Genomic DNA, 10,773 nt, shown 5'->3' with positions numbered 1-10,773 from the left:
AGTTGCAATAGGCTGCATGTCACACTTTCTGCAGCAGTAGTGGTTGACACACACACAAAAGTGCCTATATGATAAAAAAGGAAGAAAAAAAATAATCTACTCCAAACTCTGGGAGGGGGACGTTAAAATCATTCAACTAGAAGGACATTCTCAGATGAGCAAATATTTGTGCCTAAAGGGTTAGAAAATCATTTGAGACCTAACCCCCCTCAAACATCGATAGAACCACACAATGCTTTGAGTTGGAAGGGACCTCCAAGACCATCTAGTTGCAACCCCCTGACATGGGCTGGGATGCCCCTCACCAGTCCAGGTTGCCCAAAACCCCATCCAACCTGGCCTTGACCACTGACAGAGATGGGGCAGCCACAGCTTCTCGCTGTGCCAGGGCCTCACCCACCTCACAGTAATGAATTTCTTCTAACATCTAATCTAAATCTACCCTTCCTCAGTTTAAACCCATTACCCCTTGTCCTATCACTATACTCCCTGATAAACAGTCCTTCTCCAGCTTTCCTGTAGGACCCCTGAGGTACTGGCAGGCTGCAATAAGGTCTCCCTGGAGTCTTCTTTTCTCCAGGCTGAACAAACCAAACTCTCATCCTGTCTTCATAGGAGAGGTGCTCCAGCTCTCTGATCATCTTTGTGTCCCTTGTCTGGACTTTATCCAACAGCTCAATGTCTGTGTTGTACTGGGGATCCCAGAGCTGGACACAGTACTCCAGGGGTAGTCTCATCAGAGCAGCATAGAGCAGCTGAATCACCTCCCTTGATCTGCTGGCCACACTTCTGCTGATGCAGCCCAGGATACAGGTGTCTTCCTGGGCTGCAAGTGGGTATTGCCGGCTCATGTTGAATTTTTCATCTATCAGCACCGCCAAGTCCTTCTCCACTCGATCCTTTCTCTGCCCAGCCTGTAGTTGTGTTTGGGATTGCTCCAAACCACACACAGGACCTTGCACTTGGCCTTGTTGAACTTCATGAGGATCATATGGGCCCACCTCTCAAACCTGTCAAGTTCCCTGTGGATGGCATTCCTTCCCTCTGTTAGCTGCACCACACAGATTGGTGTCAGCTGCAAGCTTGCTGAGGGTGCACTCAATCCATGTTGCTGAGAAAGACATTAAACAGCTTTTGTCCCAGTACCGACCCCTGAGTGATGCCATCTCTCTCTGGTGTCTAAATCATGTATTTAGAGCAACTTGCTCTTTCCACAGTTGTAGAAGTGAGCTTTAAAGCTGTGACTGCTGTCAGCCAGTAACAGTTTATACCTGTATGGCAGTAAAGAACAACATTGGAACAGTCACCCCGAAGAACTACAAGATGAAGAAAACAAAAAAACTTTTCTAATAAGGAAAGTAATAAGAAACTGTTAGATTTGGTATTAACTCTTGGTGTAGAAGTTCGTATAAAATTCTCTTCCAGCTATCAGTCTTGGGTTTTTCATCCAACCCAGATAGCTCTCATCTACCCCACTGAGGTGTCCTGCCATGTTGGGGGTAACTCAGCCTCTGTTTTGGGTATGTCAGATTTGAGAAATGTCTTTGCTGGGATGTCAGATTTGAGAAAGCAAGCTGCAAAGTGGTTGCAGTTCATTAGCACGTACACGTGCAGCTCCCCCGGTTAGCAGGTATAGCGTGTCCCTGTGAGCACACAGGCACAGTTGGGAGCCAGCTTTTGACTTCTGTCAGTGCCTAATTAAAATTATGCTAATTCTAACAATAAAATTATGACTTTGTAAAAGAAAACAAATGTGTTTACCACGGTGCTAAGTATTTTATGTGTCTATCTCTTCCCTTCACCTTCTCACAATTAAAGGAAATGTCTACAGCAAAACTCTCCATGGCAGTTCTTCAAACATTTCTGTGGGTCTTTCCATTTAAAAAGGTTGGAAAAGCACAGGCACTTTTCTGGGCTATCCACATCCCATTTTCTTTCCGAATTCCAGTCTACTGAAGTTGTAGCTCCCAAAGCCCTTAACCACTCTGCAGCTCCAGCTGTACTCAAGTATCTTTTTGTGAAATGCTTAGCTTTCCAAGCTGTTTCAGCCATTCTTCCCATACTTTATGGAGGTCCTAATTCACTGCTCTCATGTTGTGAAGAAATGACGTTACTTTGTGAAGAGCTGGAAAGAAATTCCCCTGGTACAGGAGTTGACAAGAATCTCTCCTTATACTTAGAACTTTTGGGTCTCCATCTAATTAGGTTATACATTGCTAGGAAGTAAGCACCATGCTGTGCTTGCTTGCTTGCATCAAGTCAGACACACTCCAGCACAGCTCAGGTGCTTTATAAAATACAAATATAAACACACTTCTATCCCCCCCCCCCCCCTTTTTTCCTGGGATGATGAGAGAATGAGAGGAATGTTTTGATCCCATAATTTACCAGTCTGAGAGAAAAGCAGAAAGATTCATATTCCAGCATTTAAATTGTCACGAGTTGAAAAGCTTGGATACCTTTTATTTATAGTGCCTCTATTGTTTTATTAGGGAATCAGACAGGAGGGATCTTCTTTGTAGTGCGACAGTGGCTATGAAATTGATCTTCAGGGGAAGGTAATCTTGACAGATTTTGTAACAGCAGAATGTGCATTCCCTTTCTGAGTCCATTTGGTGCTATGAAAACTGGATGCTGTACCTGGGATGATAGAAAAGGCCATAATTTTAGAATAGTCCCAGCTCACCAGTTGTGTCTTCCAGTATTCCAGCTGTGCTCAGGACTGGAGTCTACAAGTGAGTGGAAGATGGTCTGTAAAGCAACAGAAAATTCTGGAATAAAAGCCTTAACTTCACCCTTTTCCATAAATTTTATAAATCTTGTGTCACTACCTGCTTCCAGCTTCTGTCAGCTCTTTTGTTGGCTATCTGCATATGAGAGGGCCCTTCTGCTTTCACTTTTTTTTCCCCAAAATGATAATGTGGTGCTGGGGACTGAGGAGAGTCAAGAAAAACAACCTTTTGTAGCTTGCACAAAAATTTCTACGCTCACACACACACAGAGGCTGCAAGCACAATGTGACCACATTTGAATCTGAACCTGAATTCTTGGATCCACAAGCCATCTCTGTGCCTGTCATCTGCCCAGAGGCTGGCCAGTGGTTCTTGTGGGTGGAACACATTTGCCAGGAGCCCTTCAAGAGCACTGCTTTGGCTCCAGTGTTGCAGGGAGCACAGGGAAGTTCCCAGTTCAGCTGAGAGCTGGAAAACAGATGATCCTCTGGCTTTGTTTCTCACGAGGTCTGACTGAGTTCCTCCTGCTGTTTGGGTGCTGACATCTCAGAAATACCCACAGAGTTGTTTTTTAGGCTTCACAGAAGCTGTGAATCCCACCTTAAAACACTCCCACATCCAGGGGAATTTCACCAGGCTCTGAGATAGAGGAGGGTTTTTCCTGACTAGGGATGTTCTGCTACGGCTTGTGATATTTAATTGCCTTCAACTAAGCACAGAGAGGAGTAGGAGTTGTCTGAGTCCTAATGCTGTGACCTAGAGGAATTATTTAAGAAGAGGGTGGAAGTTTGCTTAAATTATCATTTATGAGACTGACAGAGAACTGGTTCTAATAGCATCAAATGTCCCAACTTACTCAATCTGAGCTGTTGGGGTCCAGGTCAGTAGGTCATCATTAACTGCAAAAGAAGATCATTTCTGCCTTAATAAGGCAAATATGGCTTATTTCCGTCTGACAGATGGCAGTGGATATGAGTCATACATCTGTCTGGGATGTATTTTCCTGAACAAAGTAATTTGGCCATTGGTTTCCAGTAGCTCCATGCTCTTCCCATGGTTCTGAAGTTTGTGTATGCTTTATGGGAGAAAGGAAAGGAAGCATAGAGTGCTAAAAAACACTTCTGCCTACATTTGGGAGGATCACATTGTTTCAAATCACAAAAACGTGTATGGGGCCCCTGCTTGAAGTCTGTATGATGCTTTTTACTGGCAATACTCCAAAATGCAGAAGAAAAGGAAGCAGAGGATGCTCATACAATTTGTATATTTATGGAGCTAACATAACTTTTAACAAGTTATTCTGAGAGCGCTGGACCTTTTGATAATGGGCTTGTATCTTCTAGTTATTCATGAGCTTTGACTGGGATTTTTTGCTGTAGTGATCCCTCACTGTGGATTTCTTGGTGTCTGACAAGGTGACCATTTGTGAAGCAAGTGGTCTCTCAGAGCATGTGGACATTTTGTCTTTGCTGCCCGTTTATGTGAAATCCATAGAAAATTATCTTTGAGGTTTTTTCCTTTCTTCACAGCTAAGGTGAGCCATAGAATTCACATATGTGTGTACGTGTGGGAGGTGGTGGAACTGCTGAAGCCTTGCTTGCAGAAGGAATCAAGCTAGAATGATACAATGACTGTTGGGCTGCAAGCAATTTCAGTTCAAAGATAGTGCAAGCTGACAGATTCAGAAGCACGATGTGTCATAGAATCATAGAATCTCCTGAGCTGGAAGGGACCAATAAGGATCATAAGGATCATCAACTCTAACTCCTGGCTCTACACAGTCAGAGCATGGGACTGAGTGCACCATCCAGACACTTCTTGGACTCAGCCAAGCTCAGAGCTGTGACCACTTCCCAGGGAAGCCTGTGCCAGTGCCCGACCACCCTCTCAGTAAAGAAACTCTTCTTAATGTCCAAGCTAAACCTCTCCTGTTGCAGCTTCATAACGTTCCCTCAGGTTCTATCACTGGTCACCCAAGAGAGGAGATTGGTGCCTGCCACTCTCCCTTGTCTCTGATTTGATTTTAGAAGCTGATTTTTCCTTTGATTTTAAGGGCTACTTTCTGAAGGAAGTAGTGGATTTTTTGAAGAGAAAAAAATAATGCTGAAAGTATTATGTGGGGGCTTTTTTGGTTTTGTTTATTGTAGGGGTTTTTTTGTTGTTGTTGTTGTTGTTTGGTGGGTTGTTTTGGGGTTTTTTTTTTAGCAAAATATCAACCTCTGGACATTACCAAACAGAGGGCTTTCCTGACAATGCAGGATTAGTCTGGGATATGGCATTAGCTTTTTTTCCCCCCTAAGCAAATTCGAGCACTATCAAGGATAGTGAAACACCTGTTGTTTTTCAGCCTGTGTCATAACGGGACTGAGCTTTACTTGAACCTAGTTATGTTAAATTGAAACTAAAGCAAAGAACAAAACAGCAGACAAACCTGAGGTTATTTTGATAGAGCTCCACATGTGAAGATGAATCAAGTTTCTATGTATAACCTTGAGAAGGTCATTTCAAGGTACTTATATCCAGATTTCTAAGGAAATGAAGGTTACATGGCCTCAGTGTGTACTGGTGCTCTCTCCAGTAACTTTCAAATCTGCTGTCTGTTTTAGCTAGATTTGACAGTAAAGTAAAAATGTGAAGAATGATAGAGCAAATAGCAGCAGTCACTCTTTCTCACAGGTAAGTATATATGCTTGTGGGCAAAGCTTTCTCTCCGCCTGCCTTTCCAGTCTTAGACTGGCATGGTTGATGAGTGAAGTGCTTTTAAATAGCACCTCTCCTCTCATTTTCCTGGTGTTCCTGGAGCTGTGCACTGTGCCAGACCACTTCTCACAGAGAGAGTGTAAGCAGTTGTGTATACAGCAATTTCACACCAGTTGGGAGAATATTGCAGATGTAACAAAAAGAAAAAAAAAGGAAAAATGAAAAAAAAAATTATTTTAATGTGCTTTTGATGCTTTTTTTCCTTTAAAAGATGACCAGCAGATTTATCAGTGGGAGAGAGATTACTTGTGGAGAAAATGCTACAGAAAAAGGGAAATGTATTGCTGTCTACATGGATTCACCTGTTTTCTGGACAGATTTTGGCACACAATGAAACATGGTCTGGAGGCAGTTCTGTTACATTTGATCCTGTATGAAGGCAAAGCGCAAGCTCGTTTGTTTAAAGGCACGTAACCCATGTGTCATAAACCTGGCTGAACTCCCTGGCTAGACATTGACCAGACACTAGGACATGTGTGCCTTAAGCTTTGAAGTCTGAGTAAAATCTATACAGTCCTAGGATTAGCTTCAGTCCTTGAGATTTGTCCTTGCTTCAGATTACCCTTTCCCAAATTTTAGCTAGCATGAGCATGCTGAGCTGCAATTCATTTCTCAGGTGCATGTGGTGCTGTAAACAAATTATCTTTATTGTCTGCTAAATAGAGCAAGAAAAATCTTCAAACCTACCTAAAATAACAACTCCTCTTTATATTCCCAGTGTGAGTTTCTTTTCATTCTGTGACAAGCTAAGCTGCTTCTGCAGCTCATGAGTTAACTCCTGTTTGGCTTGTCCCCAGGTAAGTCAAATACTCTCTTTTCAAATACAGTCCTCTCCTCTTCCTTCACTATCTCTCTGTTTTTTTGGGTTTTTTTAATCCCTGTCTTCCATATCCTTGTTCTGCCTGTGGTAACTTTTCCTGGCTCCAAACTCCCCCTCTATGGAGAAGTGAGCCTCTTAAACTTCAGTTTGTCACTGTCCCAAGTGTTTTCATCTCAGCAGATAACTATTAAAATTTAATTACTCACTGCTGCCTAGGTTCTGGAAAGGCTGTGATGCAGACCATGGTCAGCAGTACACATGCATGGGGACATCCCAAAATACACCTGACTTCTTGGTAACAGCTTCATAATATCAACCAGAGCTGATAGATTGTGTGCAGACTTTCCTCTGCTTAAAATGTAAACCACCACTTCCTTAATGCCCTACGATGCAGCTATACAAACACACAGATTTTCTTCTTCCTCTAGCTCATTTGCTCAGCACTCAAGCACCAATTTAGAATGACTGATCTGGTTTTAATCCAGATGGCTTGATGTAGTGGTTTCTCTCCCTCTCGCTAACTCACTCCCTCCTTTCCTTCCCCTGCAATTTGTCTGCATTGTTTGGTTCTGTTTTACAGCCTTTGGGTAGGACAGGTATTTTGCTCTCTCCTTTACTGGATACCTGACATTTGTGCTGCCATTGTCTGCTGAGTCTTTCAAGTCACTCCCAGAGACATGGTGTTTAAAGGCAGCTCCGCTGGGAATAGCATTAGAGCGGCACTGATTGTCTCATGATGTGGCATCACTCCTACAGGTAGCAGGTATTTTCCTGGCAGCTTGTCTTAAGCTTAGAGTGGAACAGCATAACTGATAAGGGGTAAAGATGTCTGCAATACATTAGTGGAGTTCTGTGAAGAAGCCGATGCAGCGTCTGCCTTGCTCCAGCTCTGCCCGGTATTGTAATCATGATATTGGTAATCTACCGGGCACTTCTGAGAATTAAGAAAAAAGATACTGTGAAACTGCTCATACTCTCAAGGTGTATGTGTGAAGATAATGAATATTATTATCCTCTCTTTAAAGACTGAGAGACTGTGCATAAATGATTTACCTAAGGCCCCAAAGGAGCTTGTTTTTGACTAGGGAGCTGAACTTTAATTGTACCTGACTTTAATCCTATGTTCTGTCTGTACCTCCCTCATTACCTACCTGTCCATTTTCATTAGGACTCATATCCATCAGACTCATTAATAAATCTGAGAGGGTGTTTTGTCATGGCTACTAAACAAGACACTCAATTGAGACCTAGACTTGAAATGTTTACTTGCCTCAAACACTCATTGCCTAAAACTGCTGTCATTTACACTGAATGCCAGCTACGTTATGACATTAACCATGACACAGTTAATGTCAGTCATTAACCTCAGGTTATGGTCACAGAATCAGAAGTGACTGAACTACTTTTTTTAAGATTCTACTGCCTACAGTTGGAAATTACTGTCCCCAGAGGGGACAGTCCTGTGACAGCTTCAGTCAGTCTAAGTCAGCATGTCCATGGTTCTGCATCTATTGGCAGCTCCTGAAAGATGTTTCCACTCCTTTTCTTTTGCTGGCACCGGCACCTGTACATGATAAGATGTACAGGTTCTGAGAGATAAAATCACCTCAAACTATTTTTTTGTTTGTTTTGTTTCTGGGTTTTGTGGTTTGTTTGTTAAGAGCTGGTTTGCTTCTCTGAATTGGCTTACTCTCCAGTCAGTCAAGAAACAGTGCTTGCACATCAGAGGGTGCAGGATCAGTGTCTATTCTGGTTTATAGTGCTTTAAACCTCAGCAGAGAGTCTGGTGATTGCCCACAAAGCCTAGGAAGGTCCCAACTCTTTACCATGCAATATAAAATGGCCTGACTTGAGCATCACTGAAAAAGACCTAGGAATAGGCATTTGATAAGTGTCTCAAATGAAGGGCATTAATTTCTTATAACTAGCTAACTTGATGATTTGAGGTTGTCCTACTCTGCCTATAGACTTGTGTTGGACTTGGGGACAGTGGCTGGAAAGGTTACGACCGCAGTTACCAGCTCCTGTTGTTTACTGTGTGGGTTGATCAAGTGGTGTGTTTGCTCGGTGGCTGAAGTTAAAAACAAAAAATTGTGTCAGATTAAATTACTTCCCTTGGTTGTAGCTATCTCAGGAGTAGATTTACTGCTTACTCTGCTGCCTCTGTAATGTAGACAGTCTTTTTCAGGGGAGGCAGGCAAAAGAGACTGGGGAAATAACTTTCTCAGCTTACTTTGGAAGAATTCATGTACCAGAATCCTTGCCAATGGTTTAACACAGCTGCCACCTGCAGCAACTGCTGGTGAAGAAAACCTCACTTAAGCGGGATGTATCCATGAAAGGTTATTTTAGCAGTGCTAAAATCTTGAAAATACAGAGACAAAAATGAATGAATTTTTATTTGCTGCAGAATATAATTTCAAGTTTGACTGGAATAGTTTATGAGTTTGGATCAAGTTTAGTTAGAGTTTTGGCAGGAAAAAAAAGGGAGAAAATAGTGTTTACATTTTATTTAAAAGAATTTGCTCCTTCTCTTCAGAAGCATATTTTAATCCATCCCTCTTTCTTTACATATTATTGCCCTAACCTTCTACCTAGGGGTATTACAGGGTTAGTTTAGGAACTCTTGTTGCAGCTGTTCTATTTCAAATAGCTAATTAAATATTCATTTGAGGAGAAGTTCCATAACCATCAGGTAATAAAACCAGTCACTCTTCCTTTGGCTCATTTTTGTGACAAAGGCTTGAGCCAGATTAGAATCATAGAATCATGGAATGTTTTCAGTTGGAAAAGACCTTCAAGATTGTCAAGTCCAACCATCTTTCCAGCCCTTCTAGATCCAACACTAGACCATGTCACCAAGCACAACATCCACTCTTAGAATTTTCATTCAGCCCCAAATGCAGCTTCTCACCACAGCTAAGGGCATCTAAGAAGTGACCAGTTGACTTTTAGAGCTCCTTTGCTCATCTTGTCACTTATACCAAAATCAAGGCACATCTGCTTCCAAGCTAAGGCTTTAACAACTAATTCTACCAATCCAACCATTACTAAAACAAAGGCAACCCTATAAAAACCCAGTGATTTCTTGGAGTAGCTTGTGTAAAGGAGAGAGGACTATATGGATAAAAATGGGCCTTTAGCAGCTACAACTTGGATCTACTGAAACTGTTGTGAAACTAGATGTCAGAGCACAGCGGGAGAGGCTGTGCCACAGGGTATAGAGAGCTGGGGAGCAGGGATGTCAGCATGGCTGGCAGGGCAGTGCCCTCACCCAGATGGGATGCAGTGCTACAGTACCCAGCACAAAGAGCACAGAAGGTGTTCTGATGGTACCCAGGGTCAGTAACAGCCCAGATCACCATGAGGGTCCATAGAGATGGGTCAAAGGCAAGTTTGGAAATCAAGTCAAAAAGTCAGGACCAGTAACTTGTGTTGCCAGCACAGACACAGTGACAGGTAGTTCAGGCAAGGACCTGCATGTAAATGCAGCTCTGGAACAAAAGTGGAGGGATGGGGACTGGTGAGGCTTCTCCCAGCTCTTCTTGCAAAGCCCTCTCACAGCATTCTGGTCCCAGGTCTCAGGGTGGCTGTGACATGCCAGCCCTGGCTCTGAGGACAGGCAGCCAGACACTGGGTGGGTGGAGGGGCTTGCAGAGCCTGATCACACCTTCAGGCCAAGAATTAGATTCAAACACTGGGGGCACAAACTCCTGGCATGCCTACAGGTTTATGTTACTCAGCTGAGCTCCTTCCTTCCCCTGACCATTCTAACCTCCTTGCTCAACTTCTGCTGCCCTCAGCCATGCTACTGCAGGATAGGACACCGGATTCTCAAACAAGTCCCTGAAGTCTTGCAAGTTAAAAAACCACAACCAAAACAACAATAAATAATCTCCCCAAACTTTTTAAAGCTCCTCAAGCAGCTAAACCAGTAACAGAATTTATTGGTGAGAGGACTGTTTGGAACAGGGGAGCGTCTTAAGTTGCCTTCACTGCCAAAGAAAACGCACAATCAAGACAAGACCTCAGGCACAAGAAAGCCCCACTGGAGATTTTAGTCTCTTACTATGTATAGTTTGCTGCCAGTTGCACTCACTACATGCGTGTTTTATTTGACAATACATGGTTTAATTTGGCAATGTTCATGTTCTTCATCAATGGTATTTCCAAGGAGTCTTAATCTGCCTAGAAGAAAAATGTGTTAAGTAAAAGAGAAAGCAAAGCAAAGCAGAGTAAAATAAGATAAAATAGAATAAAGCAAAACAAAGCATAGCTGGGCATTTGTGAAAGATCTTTTCCTTCCTCTGCCTCCGATGGTGTTTTCAAGCTCATGAAATGTATTGCAGTACTTCAGGTCACTTTACTTAAGTCACCTTCCATAATGCTACACAGTTACTGCAGAAGACTAATAATAACATAGACTGATGATTCACAGAGGGATGTACCTTAGAGGGTACA

The sequence above is a fragment of the Gallinula chloropus genome (genome assembly GCF_964237585.1).
Source record: "Gallinula chloropus genome assembly, chromosome: 2".
NCBI classification, from domain to species: domain Eukaryota; kingdom Metazoa; phylum Chordata; class Aves; order Gruiformes; family Rallidae; genus Gallinula; species Gallinula chloropus.
The sequence above is the reverse complement of the archived record's forward strand: the minus strand, read 5'-3'. Positions refer to the sequence as shown.